General features: G+C 57.6%; 1 non-coding gene across 1 annotated transcript; it reads left to right on the top strand.

The window, feature by feature from the left end:
• The first annotated feature begins 11,849 nt into the window (after positions 1–11,849).
• LOC142790695 (small subunit ribosomal RNA) lies at positions 11,850–13,664 on the top strand. The gene has a single exon (XR_012889708.1). It is a non-coding gene; the product is annotated as a small subunit ribosomal RNA (ribosomal RNA).
• Positions 13,665–15,000: the final 1,336 nt, after the last annotated feature.

Genomic DNA, 15,000 nt, shown 5'->3' with positions numbered 1-15,000 from the left:
CCGGCTGACGCAGTTTTCGCGCCGCCCCGGCTGACGCGGTTTCGTGCCGCCCCGGCAGACGCGGTTTTCGCGCCGCCCCGGCTGACGCGGTTTCGTGCCGCCCCGGCAGACGCAGTTCGGACTTAGCACTTTTCGGCTGTGCCTGGCTGGCGGCCCACTCACTCAATCGCCATGTCTGTTTGCCACAGTTTTCCCGGTGGTGCCGCACCCGGGCTCGCCCCGGCTGACGCAGTTTTCGCGCCGCCCCGGCTGACGCGGTTTCGTGCCGCCCCGGCAGACGCGGTTTTCGCGCCGCCCCGGCTGACGCGGTTTCGTGCCGCCCCGGCAGACGCAGTTCGGACTTAGCACTTTTCGGCTGTGCCTGGCTGGCGGCCCACTCACTCGATCGCCATGTCTGTTTGCCACAGTTTTCCCGGTGGTGCCGCACCCGGGCTCGCCCCGGCAGACGCGTTTTTTTTTTCTTTCGCCCCGGCTGACGCAGTTTTCGCGCCGCCCCGGCTGACGCGGTTTCGTGCCGCCCCGGCAGACGCGGTTTTTTGCGCCGCCCCGGCTGACGCGGTTTTTGCCGCCCCGGCTGACGCAGTTCGGACTTAGCACTTTTCGGCTGTGCCTGGCTGGCGGCCCACTCACTCGATCGCCATGTCTGTTTGCCACAGTTTTCCCGGTGGTGCCGCACCCGGGCTCGCCCCGGCTGACGCAGTTTTCGCGCCGCCCCGGCTGACGCGGTTTCGTGCCGCCCCGGCAGACGCGGTTTTCGCGCCGCCCCGGCTGACGCGGTTCCGTGCCGCCCCGGCAGACGCAGTTCGGACTTAGCACTTTTCGGCTGTGCCTGGCTGGCGGCCCACTCACTCGATCGCCATGTCTGTTTGCCACAGTTTTCCCGGTGGTGCCGCACCCGGGCTCGCCCCGGCTGACGCAGTTTTCGCGCCGCCCCGGCTGACGCGGTTTCGTGCCGCCCCGGCAGACGCGGTTTTCGCGCCGCCCCGGCTGACGCGGTTTCGTGCCGCCCCGGCAGACGCAGTTCGGACTTAGCACTTTTCGGCTGTGCCTGGCTGGCGGCCCACTCACTCGATCGCCATGTCTGTTTGCCACAGTTTTCGCGGTGGTGCCGCACCCGGGCTCGCCCCGGCAGACGCGTTTTTTTTTTCTTTCGCCCCGGCTGACGCAGTTTTCGCGCCGCCCCGGCTGACGCGGTTTCGTGCCGCCCCGGCAGACGCGGTTTTTTTGCGCCGCCCCGGCTGACGCGGTTTTTGCCGCCCCGGCTGACGCAGTTCGGACTTGGCACTTTTTGGCTGAGCCTGGCTGGTGGCCCACTCACTCGATCGCCATGTCTGTTAGCCACAGTTTTCCCGGTGGTGCCGCACCCGGGCTCGCCCCGGCTGACGCAGTTTTCGCGCCGCCCCGGCAGACGCGGTTTTCGCGCCGCCCCGGCTGACGCGGTTTTTGCCGCCCCGGCTGACGCAGTTCGGACTTAGCACTTTTTGGGCTGAGCCTGGCTGGCGGCCCACTCACTCGATCGCCATGTCTGTTTGCCACAGTCTTCCCGGTGGTGCCGCACCCGGGCTCGCCCCGGCAGACGCGTTTTTTTTTCTTTCGCCCCGGCAGACGTGGTTCCCCCCCCCCCCTTTTCGCTCGCCCCGGCTGACGAGGTTTTCGCGCCGCCCCGGCTGACGCAGTTTTCGCGCCGCCCCGGCTGACGCGGTTTCGTGCCGCCCCGGCTGACGCGGTTTTCGCGCCGCCCCGGCTGACGCAGTTTTTGCGTCGCCCCGGCTGACACGGTTCGGACTTTGCACTTTTCGGCTGTGCCTGGCTGGCGGCCCACTCACTCGATCGCCATGTCTGTTTGCCACAGTTTTCCCGGTGGTGCCGCACCCGGGCTTGCCCCGGCAGACGCGTTTTTTTTTTCCTTCGCCCCGGCAGACGTGGTTCCCCCCCCCCCCTCCGTCTTTCTTTTTGTTTTTTTTTTTCGCCGCGGCTGAAGTGGATTTTTCGGTGCCTCGACGCCCCGGTAGTCGCGGTTTTTCCGTTTCCGCACGGCCCCGGCTGACGCTGCTCGGTCACAGTCGCCTTTTGTGAGGATTGCAGACTTCTTGAGCGCGGGTGTTTTTTTTTGTTGTTGTTGTTGTTTTATTACGCATTCGCTCCAGCAGACGCTGTTTAGACTTTTTGTTTCCTCTTTTATCCTGCGACGAGGTGACGAGGTTTATTCGGTGCCCCGCCGCCCCGGCTGAAGTGATTTTTCCTGTCCCGTGCCGCCCCGGCTGACGCGGTTGGGACTTCGCGTTTGTTCGGCCGCCACGGGTTTTGGCGCACTCGCTCGGTTGCTTGTTGTTGCCACTTGTTGCGAACCCAGGTTTCTTGAGCGAGCGCGGGCGTTTTTTCTTCCTTTCTTTCTTTGTTCTATGTGTTAGCGAATCGGCCTTTAATATCACACGAGGACTCACAACCAACAATTTTCAGTTTGAAGTGTAAAAAATCTGCAGGTGTTGACGTAACTGACTTGCCCCGTACCCTTGAGTACATCCATGAAGTTCTCGTAGTACTACTAAATCGCATTATTCCAAGTGGAGAAATTCCCATAAACTTGCAAACCTCTACACGAAAATCGGTGCGCGTGATAAAGTTGAAAATTATCGTCCGATATCAAATGTGCCTTCTATAACACAAATTCTAGGAAAAAAAAAAAACACTTGTTCGCCGTTTTCTGCGCCGTGACTGGCAGCACTCCGGCGAAGCGAAACGGGGTCGATTCGAGCACGATATCGGCGTCTTTCGACGTGCTCGCCGGCGACCGTCGCACGAGTACGTCGCACGAGCGCGTCTGCCGGGGCGCCGTTTGCGAAGCCGACGCAAAAGTGGGAACCGCCGCTCGGATGATCGCCGCTTTCGGCAGAGTGAGTGTTGGCACTCCGGGGAAGCGAAACAGCGTGAATGCGCCCACGAAATCGGCGTATTTTGAAGTGCCCGCCGGCGACCGTCGCACGAGTACGGTAAACCGCGTCAGCCGGGGCGTAGTTCGGGACGCCGACGAAAAAGTGGGAAGCGCAACTCGGATCTTCGCCGTTTTTGCAGGAGTGAGTGGCGGCCCTCCTGCGAGACCAAGAAGCATCGATTCGTGCACGAATTCGGCGCCTTTCGACGTGATCGCCGGCGACCGTCGCTCGAGTAGGGCAAACCGCGTCTGCCGGGGCGGGCTTCGGGACGCCGATGCGAAAGTGGGAAACGCTGCTCGGATGTTCGCCGTTTTTGGCCGAGTGAGTGCTGGCACTCGGGCGAAGCCAAACGGGGCCGATTACGGCACGATATCGGCGTCTTTCGACGTGCCCGGCGGCGACCGTCGCACGAGTACGGTAAACCGCGTCAGCCCGGGCGGAGTTCGGGACGCCGATGCGAAAGTGGAGAACGCCGCTCGGATCTTCGCCGTTTTTGGAGGAGTGAGTGGCGGCACTCCGGAGAAGCCAAGGAGCGCCAATTAGCGCACGATATCGGCGTCTTTCGACGCGCTCGCCGGCGACCGTCGCACGAGTAGGGCAAACCGCGTCTGCCGGGGCGGGGTTTACGACGCCGACGCAAAAGTGGGAACCGCCGCTCGGATGTTGGCCGTTTTTGGCAGAGTGAGTGCTGGCACACCGGCGACGCGAAAGAGCGCGAAAGCGCCCACGAAAGTGGCGTATTTGGACGTGCTTGACGGCGACCGCTGCAGGAGTACGAAAAACCACGTCAGCCGGGGCGAGCGACCCACGGCGGTCTGGGTGCTTATCGCTGCTATTATAGGGGCACCCCGGGAGACGCAGAAAAAAAAATTTTTTTTCGACCTTCTTTTTTGCTGGTCGAGCTCGGGTAACCCAGGTCGCAATGGGAGCCGCGCACGAAAGCGGCGTCGCGAGACGCGTTCGCGGTCGCTAGTCGCACGAGCTCGGCAACCGCGTCAGCCGGCGCGGAGTTCGGGATGCCGACGGCTAAGTGGGTACCGCTGCTCGGATGTTCGCCGTTTTTGGCCGAGTGAGTGCTGGCACTCCGGCGAAGCGAAACGGGGCCGATTCGGGCACGATATCGGCGTATTTCGACGTGCTCGCCGGCGACCGTCGCACGAGTACGGCAAAGCGCGTCTGCCGGGGCGAGGTTTGCGATGCCGACGAAAAAGTGGGAAGCGCCGCTCGGATCTTCGCCGTTTTTGCAGGAGTGAGTGGCGGCCCTCCTGCGAGACCAAGAAGCATCGACTCGCGCACGATATCGGTGTCTTTCGACGTGCCCGCCGGCCACCGCCGCACGAGTACGGCAAACCGCGTATGCCGGGGCGGGGTTGGCGACGCCGACGCAAAAGTGGGAACCGCCACTAGGATGTTCGCCGTTTTTGGCAGAGTGAGTGCTGGCACACCGGCGACGCGAAAGAGCGCGAAAGCGCCCACGAAAGTGGCGTATTTGGACGTGCTTGACGGCGACCGCTGCAGGAGTACGAAAAACCACGTCAGCCGGGGCGAGCGACCCACGGCGGTCTGGGTGCTTATCGCTGCTATTATAGGGGCACCCCGGCAGACGCAGAAAAAAAAAATTTTTTTTCGACCTTCTTTTTTGCTGGTCGAGCTCGGGTAACCCAGGTCGCAATGGGAGCCGCGCACGAAAGCGGCGTCGCGAGACGCGTTCGCGGTCGCTAGTCGCACGAGCTCGGCAACCGCGTCAGCCGGCGCGGAGTTCGGGATGCCGACGGCTAAGTGGGTACCGCTGCTCGGATGTTATGTCTTCACAACTTGGGAGCCGACTAGCCAACACCACATGTTTATTTCAACGAGCAATACAACGGAAAAGAATCGCACCGCACACCCGCGGCGGTCTTATATCTAACAAAGAACTTAACAGTGACGTCAGAGAGCCAGACACTTCCATGTGCATCTTATCTTATATACGACACGCGCTCTATCTTGGGTAGTATTACACAACACTCCTTCCCCCCCCCCAAGTGTTTTTTTTTTTTTTTTTTTTTTTAGTACCGATCCGGCGGTCGTCTTTGCCGGGTGCTGCGTCGAAGTTCCGGAAGTTCCGGTGGGGAAGATTGAGTCTCGCCCCCGCCGCAGTCCCCACCAGCAGATGAAGGGCCCGGTAGGTTGACCGGTTCTTTGTTTGTATCTTCTGCCTGCTCCTCGACTTGATCGGGGTCGGCCGTCTCTCGTGCGCCCTCGATGGGTACAGGGGCACCTAAAGACCTGCGAGGCACAACGTCTTGGGTGCATGCGGGAAGTTCGTAGTTTGCAGACGGCACCTGAACCGAAGGCAGGAAACACTCCTGGAATGTTCGTGGTCTCATATGATCAACATGCACGTACCTCTCCTCGTTCCCTATCCCTATCACATAAGTGCTTAAACTCTCGCGTTTTTTTACCTTACCGCTCAACCACTCTCCTTCCCCGGGGCGCAGTCCTTGTACGAGGACGTCTTCCCCTTCCTCGAAGTCTCTCCAAGCTCCACGTCGCCGATTGGCTGCCTGCCTTGTTCGCTCTAGCTTTTCTTTCATCCTTTGCTCGATATCTGGATGGAGAAAGCTCAACCTGGTTCTAGGTTTCCACGATAAGAACAGCTGGGCCGGCGTCTCTTCAGTAACACCTGTTGGCGTGTTCCTATAATTGAATAGGAATTGGTCGATCCGCTGCTGGAGAGACTTCATCCGCCCATTCTTCTGCTCGTCCATGACCTGCTTAAGAAGATTTTTCTTTAACGTCTGTACACAACGCTCTGCGCTGCCATTCGATGCCGGGTGATAAGGCGGCGATTTAGTGTGCCGGATGCCATTACGACTCATGAACGTCTCGAAAAGTTCCGAAGTAAATTGGGGCCCATTGTCTGTTACCACTTCTTCCGGTAATCCGTACGCGGCAAATACGGTGCGCAATTTCTCTATTGTCTTTTCGCTATTAGTTGACCTCATCAGAAACACTTCAACCCACTTGGAGTACGAATCAATAAGTACTAGGAACCAATGCTGGTCTCGATGCGCAAAATCTAAGTGCACACGCTCCCACCGGCGCCCCGCCACTCCCCATGACATCACCGGAACCTTGGGCGCCGCATTTTGCGTCAACTGGCATGTTACACATTCTTTAACTTTTTGCTCAACATCCGGCGTAAGGCGAGGCCACCATACGTGGCTTCTAGACAGCATTTTCATACGTGCCATTCCAGGATGGCCCTCGTGCAACAGTGATAGCACTTTGTCGCGGAGAGACAATGGTACTATCACCCGGTTTCCCCACGTCACACATTCTCTGTCAACAGAAAGCTCGTGGCGTCGCACAAAATAGGGCGCCAGTGCATCGTCAGACACTTTTGAAGGCCAACCGCTCTGCGTGTAAAACAACACTTTTGACAACAGGCTGTCTGTTCTCGTTTCCCTTCTGATGTGTTCTGCGGAGAGTGGGAGCTCGTCTAGCATCGAAAAGCCGATGTACTCCGACACGTCATCAGAGTTCCGAAGCGGCAGGCGCGATAGTGCGTCTGCATTGCCTATATCGCGTGATTTGCGATAAACCCATTTGTACTCATACGCAGCAATCTGCAGAGCCCATCGCTGCACGCGTGCCGCTGACATCGCAGGAATCGGCCTATCCTCTCCCAATAATCCCGCCAAGGGCTGATGGTCTGAGTATATTACAAATTTTCGCCCAAAAAGGTACTTGTGAAACTTCTTTAACCCGTACACGACAGCCAGTGCTTCTTTTTCGATATGGGCGTACGCCTGCTCTGTTTTAGTGAGCGTTCTAGAGGCAAAAGCGATTGGCCTTTCTTCTGATCCTACCTTGTGAAAAAGGACTGCGCCTAAACCATACGCAGATGCGTCACAAACGAGCCCTAGCTCCCTTGAAGGGTTATAGTAGGTGAGTACGGACGTGCTCAGCAACCAGCTCTTGGATGCTTTGAAGGCTTTTTCGGCGACCTCCGTCCATTCCCACTTGGCATTCACAGCTAGCAAGTCATGCAATGGCTTAAGTTGTGCTGACATGTTCGGTACGAACTTCCCATAGAAATTTATCAAGCCTAGGTAAGCCCTCAACTCATTCTTGTTCTTTGGAGTCGGTGCTTCTTTTATAGCACGCACCTTGTCCTCTGAAGGGCGGATTCCGCTTTCCCCAATCACGTGCCCCAAATAAGTCACAGACTTCTCAAAAAACTTGCATTTTTCTTTCCGCAATTTCACCCCTCGTTCCTGGAACCTTGTCAGCACAGCTTCCACCCTATCATAACACTCTTCCATCGTTTCCCCCGCTATTAACACATCATCAAGATAACATGACACTCTGTCCAACCCCTTCAGCATATCATCCATTACCGCTTGGAAAATGGATGGAGCACTTGTTATACCGTACGGCATACGTGTATATTGAAAAAGGCCTAGGTGGGTGTTGACAGTGACCAAGGGTTGCGACTCGGGGTGCAGCTGCAACTGTTGGTACGCTGTCGACAGGTCAAGGACAGTAAACCACTTGCATCCATGCAGCGCTACAAACGTATCTTCCATTGTTGGCAGAGGGTAATAATCAGTTCTCAGACAACGGTTTAGGGTCACTTTGTAGTCTCCGCATATTCGCACTTTGTTGTTTGCCTTGGGGACAACTACTAGAGGCGTTGCCCATTCACTGTGTTTTACTGGAACCAGTACTCCAGATTCCACTAGCGACTGCAACTCCGACGCTACCGCGTTCCGGAGTGCGAATGGCACAGGCCGATGTTTGCAGAAAACAGGCGTACAGCTGTCTTTTAGCACCAGTTTGACCGACGTGTCAGCTATCAGTCCTAGTGATTGATTAAACACTTCCGAAAATTTTTCGATGAGTGCGGCTGATCTATCATGTGTGTTTGCTTTATCAAAGTTGATATTACACACGCTTGCCCAATTCAGCTTCAAAGCCTCTAGCCAGTTGCGGCCCAACAACAAAGTGTCACAATTTTTTTCCGTCCGGACTACAATCAACGGCAAGGTCTCGGTTTGCCCGTCGTGCTCTACATGCACCGTCAACTTTCCGGCAACTGCTAGTGTGGAACCGCCATACGTTTTTAACCGTAAACTACATCTTTCTAGGGGTACATTCGGCCAATACTGTCTGTACATTTTTTCTGGCACAATAGACACAGAGGCTCCGGTATCAACCTGCATCGTGACATTCCTGCCTGCGATCTTAACTTTCACAGCGTAGCCACCGTGACTACTCCGACATGAAAAAATATGACTAAGCAAGACCTCGTTCTCACCACTTTTATCGTCCCAGTCACCAGAGTCTTCTAAGCCAGTACCATCGATGAGAGAATGCACCGAACGTGGCGTTGTTCTGCAGACCCTTGCCAGGTGTCCCACCTTTTTGCAGGCACGACATCGATATTTGCGAAAAGGGCAGGTGGTGGCGTCATGCGCTGCTCCGCAACGCGAACAGTCCGTCGCCTCGGCATGCCGCTCCGCGTTACCGCTCACGCCCCTTTTCGTACCTGTGGACCGTTGGGGGTGGTGTGGCCGCACCAAGTTCACGTCACCGAGTTCTTTGGGGTGAATTTTTCTGGTTTCTGTGCGAGCGAGTTCCCCACTTTTCGCCAGGTCATAGGCAGCTTGAAACGTCAGGGTACTCTTCTTAAGCAGCTCTGCTTGTGCCGTTTCATCTCTCAGTCCGGCCACGAACCGATCCCGCAGGGCGTCATCCAAGAATTGGCCGAACTCGCACGATCCAGCCAGCCTTTTTAATTCTAACGCAAATGCGGCAACTGACTCATTTTCCCGCTGCGACCGACGGTTGAACCGGAATCTTTCCGCTATCACCAAAGGCTTCGGGGAATAGTGCCCTTTCAGTATTTGGAGCAGTTCGTCGTACGTTTTCTCTTCCGGCTTGGTCGGGGCCAATAAATTCTTCAACGTGCGGTAGGCCTGTTTTCCAATGGCGGTGACAAAGACTGACACCTTCAAGTCTTCACTGACCTGGGTCGCCCGGACGTAATGTTCAAAGCGTTCCGCATATGAGTCGAAGTCTTCGTCTCCCTCTTCCGTGAACGGCTCAAACCGGCCAAAGGAAGCCATGTCGTGGTAATCCACCAGGACGCTTTCCGCTCCTAGAATACTGGTGCCGTGACGTGAGCTACAGCCGAGGCCCGGCTAACGTGCCCGAGTATCATCCCATCCTCGTCGCCACTGTTATGTCTTCACAACTTGGGAGCCGACTAGCCAACACCACATGTTTATTTCAACGAGCAATACAACGGAAAAGAATCGCACCGCACACCCGCGGCGGTCTTATATCTAACAAAGAACTTAACAGTGACGTCAGAGAGCCAGACACTTCCATGTGCATCTTATCTTATATACGACACGCGCTCTATCTTGGGTAGTATTACACAACAGGTACCGCTGCTCGGATGTTCGCCGTTTTTGGCCGAGTGAGTGCTGGCACTCCGGCGAAGCGAAACGGGGCCGATTCGGGCACGATATCGGCGTATTTCGACGTGCTCGCCGGCGACCGTCGCACGAGTACGGCAAAGCGCGTCTGCCGGGGCGAGGTTTGCGATGCCGACGAAAAAGTGGGAAGCGCCGCTCGGATCTTTGCCGTTTTTGCAGGAGTGAGTGGCGGCCCTCCTGCGAGACCAAGAAGCATCGACTCGCGCACGATATCGGTGTCTTTCGACGTGCCCGCCGGCCACCGCCACACGAGTACGGCAAACCGCGTATGCCGGGGTGGGGTTGGCGACGCCGACGCAAAAGTGGGAACCGCCACTAGGATGTTCGCCGTTTTTGGCAGAGTGAGTGCTGGCACTCCGGCGAAGCGAAAGAGCGCGAATGCGCCCACGAAAGTGGCGTGTTTGGACGTGCTTGACGACGACCACCGCAGGAAAACGAAAAACCACGTCAGCCGGGGCGAGCGACCCATGGCGGTCTGGGTGCTTATCGCTGCTATTATAGGGGCACCCCGGCAGACGCAAAAAAAAAAAAATTTTTTTTCGACATTCTTTCTTGCTCGTCGACCTCGGGTGACCCAGGTCGCAGTGGGAGCCGCGCACGAAAGCGGCGTCGCGAGACGGCTTCGCGGTCGCTAGTCGCACGAGCTCGGCAACCGCGTCTGCCGGGGCGGAGTTCGGGACGCCGACGGCTAAGTAGGAACCGCCGCTCGGATGTTCGCCGTTTGTGGCCGAGTGAGTGCTGGCACTCCGGCGAAGCCAAACGGGGCCGATTCCGGCAAGATATCGGCGTCTTTCTACGTGCTCGCCGGCGACCGTCGCACGAGTACGGCAAAGTGCGTCTGCCGGGGCGGGGTTTGCGACGCGTACGCAATAGTGAGAACCGTCGCTCGGATGTTCGTCGTCTTTCGCCGAGCCAGTGCTGGCACTCCGGCGAAGCCGAACGGAGCCGATTCGGGCACGATATCGGCGTCTTTCCACGTGCTCGCCGGCGACCGTCGCACGAGTACGGTAAACCGCGTCAGCCGGGGCGGAGTTCGGGACGCCGACGCAAAAGTGGGAACCGCCGCTCGGATGTTCGCCGTTTTTGGCAGAGTGAGTGCTGGCACTCCGGCGAAGCGAAAGAGCGTGAATGCGCCCACGAAAGTAGCGTATTTGGACGTGCTTGACGGCGACCGCCGCAGGAGTACGAAAAACCACGTCAGCCGGGGCGAGCGACCCACGGCGGTCTGGGTGCTTATCGCTGCTATTATAGGGGCACCCCGGCAGACGCAGAAAGAAAAAAAAAAAAAAATGGGGACATGGCGTGCGTCACCGTGCGGCTTCGCAGCGTTGCCGAAGTCGCCGAGCCCTTCGACTGAGCCGAACGGCGGACAGGGAACGTTGGTCGGCCGTTCTAACCTGTCGGTGCCATGCCGAGACGTCGTTAAGGAAAACCGCGTCGTGGGCCTCTACGACGCCGTCGAGTCGTTGTACGTTTGGTGTCCAGCGTGTCGGCGGCGAGTAGCGGACACGTCGTTCACGACTTCGGTCTTTCGCAGTCGACGCGAACTTGCGGAGAGTCGTGGTGCCTCACGTTTTCGGCAGAAACCGCGGCGGAATTTTCCCGTGCGTGCGCGCACGACCTCGGTGCTGTGCCGTCAGCGTAGTGTTGCACAAACTCGTGGCCTACCCAAGGTGCGGTACGTTTGCGGCCGTATCCTCGGTGGGAATTTCGTGAGTAGGGTCGCAAATTCTACGACCTCGGCGGGTTTGAGAGCGACGTAGACTTGTGGCACGCTCAACGTGCCACACGTTTCGGGGCACACCCGCGGTGAAATTTTCTCGAGTACGCTCGTATTAGTGCCCAAGGAGGTCTGGGTACTTATCGCTGCTATTATGTGGGGGTTCTCGTGAGCGGCGTACGCGAAAGCGACCGGGTGTCTGATATGCGGCGGGCTTCGGCCTCGTCAAGCGTGTCCTCGGGTCTGCTCCAGGGGAATCCACGGCAGTCGTCTGCAGCCTCATCCGCTTGATGCGTTAGGGGCTGGTTGTCGGACGGTGCCGTTTTACCACGATATCGAGGTGTGTTCCGTGTCGTCCTCGGGCGATTCAGATGCGAAAGCGCCGAAGACGCGGGCGTGACCCGTCGTCTGGCGGCTTTGCAGTCTCGGCTCCGTTGCTAGTTCCGGCCGGTCCACCGACAGTGCAGCGGGCTTGGGCAACCCGCACGGCGCGACCGAGTCGATGCAACGAAAAAGAGCGAGCATGAACGTGCTTCTTGCCGCACGGCTCCCACTCGTCTTTCGGGAAGGTTGTGCCGTAGCGAGCTCGAACGCCGTCATCTCGGAGTGCAAAATAAGCGTGTTGGGGCGCCTGAAGGTGGCCTCCGCCGCACACAGACTGCGTCCGGCCCGCCGAAGGCGAGGACGGACGCGCAGTCGAACGATTACCTGGTTGATCCTGCCAGTAATCATATGCTTGTCTCAAAGATTAAGCCATGCATGTCTAAGTACATGCCGAAATAAGGCGAAACCGCGAATGGCTCATTAAATCAGTTATGGTTCCTTAGATCGTTTCTTCCTACTTGGATAACTGTGGCAATTCTAGAGCTAATACATGCAGTGAGCCTGGAGCCCTTTGGGTAACGGGTGCTTTTATTAGACCAAGATCGATCGGGTTTCGGCCCGTATTGTGTGGTGACTCTGGATAACTTTGTGCTGATCGCATGGCCACGAGCCGGCGACGTTTCTTTCAAGTGTCTGCCTTATCAACTTTCGATGGTAGGTTACTTGCTTACCATGGTTGTTACGGGTAACGGAGAATCAGGGTTCGATTCCGGAGAGGGAGCCTGAGAAACGGCTACCACATCCAAGGAAGGCAGCAGGCGCGCAAATTACCCACTCCCGGCACGGGGAGGTAGTGACGAAAAATAACAATACGGGACTCTTTTGAGGCCCCGTAATTGAAATGAGTACACTCTAAATCCTTTAACGAGGATCAATTGGAGGGCAAGTCTGGTGCCAGCAGCCGCGGTAATTCCAGCTCCAATAGCGTATACTAAAGCTGCTGCGGTTAAAAAGCTCGTAGTTGGATCTCAGTTCCAGACGAGTAGTGCATCTACCCGATGCGACGGCTCGGACTGAACATCATGCCGGTTCTTTCTTGGTGCACTTCATTGTGTGCCTCGAGATGGCCGGTGCTTTTACTTTGAAAAAATTAGAGTGCTCAACGCAGGCGAGTCGCCTGAATAAACTTGCATGGAATAATAGAACAAGACCTCGTTTCTGTTCTGTTGGTTTTTGGAATACGAGGTAATGATTAAGAGGGACGGACGGGGGCATTCGTATTGCGGCGCTAGAGGTGAAATTCTTGGACCGTCGCAAGACGAACTACTGCGAAAGCATTTGCCAAGAATGTTTTCATTGATCAAGAACGAAAGTCAGAGGTTCGAAGGCGATCAGATACCGCCCTAGTTCTGACCATAAACGATGCCAACCAGCGATCCGCCTGAGTTACTCAAATGACTCGGCGGGCAGCTTCCGGGAAACCAAAGTATTTGGGTTCCGGGGGAAGTATGGTTGCAAAGCTGAAACTTAAAGGAATTGACGGAAGGGCACCACCAGGAGTGGAGCCTGCGGCTTAATTTGACTCAACACGGGAAAACTTACCCGGCCCGGACACTGGGAGGATTGACAGATTGAGAGCTCTTTCTTGATTCGGTGGATGGTGGTGCATGGCCGTTCTTAGTTGGTGGAGCGATTTGTCTGGTTAATTCCGATAACGAACGAGACTCTAGCCTATTAAATAGGTGCGGGGTTCCCAGCACCTTACAACCTTCTTAGAGGGACAAGCGGCTCCTAGCCGCACGAAACAGAGCAATAACAGGTCTGTGATGCCCTTAGATGTCCGGGGCCGCACGCGCGCTACACTGAAGGAAGCAGCGTGTCTTTATCCCTGTCTGAAAAGACTGGGTAACCCGTGGAACTTCTTTCGTGATTGGGATAGGGGCTTGCAATTGTTCCCCTTGAACGAGGAATTCCCAGTAAGCGCGAGTCATAAGCTCGCGTTGATTACGTCCCTGCCCTTTGTACACACCGCCCGTCGCTACTACCGATTGAATGATTTAGTGAGGTCTTCGGACCGATGTCCGGCGCGGCCTTTCGGTTGCGCCGGTCTGTTGGAAAGATGACCAAACTTGATCATTTAGAGGAAGTAAAAGTCGTAACAAGGTTTCCGTAGGTGAACCTGCGGAAGGATCATTAACGGATTGTGAAGGGTGAGCGCCTCAGCTGCGTCTGCGCCCGACACTTTCTGCCGCTGACCCCGTTTGGACGCGGGGTCGGCTTTTCCCCACGGGGCTGCCTGAATGTGGAGCGGCACCCCGTGACAAATTGTTGCGCCCAGCGGACGCCAACACCGCGACCTTGGACGGTCGGCCAGGTGGCGGACGCGGGTACAAACGGCGCAACGCACTCATAGGTCGGCTTTCGACCCGCCACTGCACCGTGGCTCGAAGCGCTCGAAATGCGCGACCCGACCGCTGCGGGACCGCCTAGTACTGTAAACAGGAGCGGCGGAGCGCGAACGGCGAGTCGTGGTTACGTCGGTAGAAGGCGAGGCTGCGCGTTCCCGAAACGCCAGCCGAGTGCCCTCCCGACCGTTCGAGCGTGCAAGAACGAGACCCGACAATCGCGCGGCGACTGCCAAGTACGAGAGGAACGGCACAAGCGTCGGCGGTCGGTCAAGGAACTGGCGATGTGACGGGTCCGCTGTGCACCAGTGCATACCGTCCCGCCGTCCGCGGCAAGCGCCTCCGCGTCCTCGGGTGACGGAGGCTGCCGGTCGGTTCTTGCAGGCGAGGGATCTCGCTGGCACCGGTTCGCGTTGACGCGCGGCCGGTCATGGCACGGCGATGCGACGGCCGAGGTGCGCAGTACTCGATGGAGGAACCGCACGCTCCGATGACCGTCCCGCCCTCCGCGGCGTATGCGTACCGACCGTAATGGTTGCAGCAGCGCCGGCCGGCTTTTGAATTCGCCACACGAAACACGGTGCGAGATCGCGGTTAGGGGAGCGTCGACGTTGCCAGGCGTTTTGCTTGCTGCCGAGGGAAAGGCGGCACGGCCACGTCGCGCTCGTCGCGATTAGCGGGTCTGCGCGCTTTGGGAAGGTGCCGCAACGACTTGCCGAAAGAGGAAGCACGGAAGAACGAGGGACTTGGACGTCCCGACAATTGAACGCACTTGCGGCCAGGCCCTTGCTGGCTTCGTTCTTCCGCCTCGAGTAGGCTCGTACGCGGCTCCGGCGCCGAAAGTGGTCCTTGGCACCGACTTCGGTGGACGTGGGAAGTGCCGCGCAAGTACGGCGCGCCTGGCTCCACCTGTTGGCTAAAGTAGGCAGCCGGATCGGCATTTTGGTGTGCGGTGGCAAACCGTGGATGCGAAAAAAGCTTGTGCGATTTCGTGGAACAAAAAGCGGGGGTCCCCCTTTTTATGCGGAGGAGACCGACCCGCCTGCCGTGGTGAACCGCGACGCCACGGTAAAAACGGGAGAGGCTTGTCGATGGGACCGTGCATCCCGCGCTCCACGGAGGCCGGG

The sequence above is a fragment of the Rhipicephalus microplus genome, unplaced genomic scaffold, assembly GCF_043290135.1.
Source record: "Rhipicephalus microplus isolate Deutch F79 unplaced genomic scaffold, USDA_Rmic scaffold_117, whole genome shotgun sequence".
Lineage (NCBI taxonomy): Eukaryota > Metazoa > Arthropoda > Arachnida > Ixodida > Ixodidae > Rhipicephalus > Rhipicephalus microplus.
Note: the sequence above shows the minus strand (reverse complement) of the source record. Positions and strands in the feature narration are given on the sequence as shown.